Source organism: Periplaneta americana, chromosome 14, assembly GCF_040183065.1.
Source record: "Periplaneta americana isolate PAMFEO1 chromosome 14, P.americana_PAMFEO1_priV1, whole genome shotgun sequence".
Taxonomy (NCBI): Eukaryota; Metazoa; Arthropoda; class Insecta; order Blattodea; family Blattidae; genus Periplaneta; species Periplaneta americana.
The window spans coordinates 15033300-15034366 of NC_091130.1; positions in this window are offsets into that span (position 1 = coordinate 15033300).

The window sequence follows — 1067 nt, forward strand, 5'->3', positions numbered from 1 at the left end:
AATAGTTCAGATATTATATCCATTTTTGTCTGGCAATGTAGCAAAAAAAAAATGAAGTTACTGGAAACCAATAAAAGCGGGCGTGTGATTTAAAAATCCATAGCGCAGGAAGTTTAAAAATGGCGCCTCAACATCCGATAAGGGCACAAATACCCATGAAGTGTTATGCAATGCATTCCACACATATCAAAGAGTATTTTAAAGATTTTTTTTTTTTTTTTTTTTTTTTTTTGGAAATTCAGTTTACTGGAAACAACAATAAAATGGGGCGAGTGATTTAAAAATCCATAACGCAGGAAGTTTAACAATGGCGTCTCAACATCCGATAAGGGCACAAATACCCATGAAGTGTTATGCAATGAATTCCACACATATCAAAGAGTATTTTAAAGATTTTTTTTTTTGAAAATTTAATTTACCGGAAACAACAATAAAATGGGGCGAGTGATTTAAAAATCCATAACGCAGGAAGTTTAACAATGGCGTCTCAACATCCGATCGATAAGGGCACAAATACCCACAAAATATTATGCTGTGCATTCCACACATATCACAGAGCATTTTAAAGGTTTTTTTTTTTAATTTACTCATTTTTCACCAAAAAATAGGCCCTATCATCCTCTCCCCTTAAGATAAGACGTGTAATTCCTAAGTTATTGATTGTTATCAGCTTGCCGATGATGATGATAATACATCAATATTATTTTCTTTGCTTACTTTGTACTTTATAAAGTACATATACTCGTATTAAAACAATTATATTTTGTGAGGGGGGGGGACTGGCTTCCTGGGCATCTGAAATATTTATAGAAAAGCACAACAGATAATCACATGAAATTACAATGTATATGATATCCTAGACGTTTCACGTCAGAGGTGAAACAACGTAAAGCGACAAAACATTGTCAATTTACTAGCCACATAATGGTTAATTGATTGGAATAGGATATTCCGAAAGTATGTCGTTATTTTATTTATTTTTGGTACAAGTAACATTTCTTTAAGTATTTATTTATTTATTTTCCCTTGTACTATCAATAAAAACACGTCTGATTTTAATTTTTGTA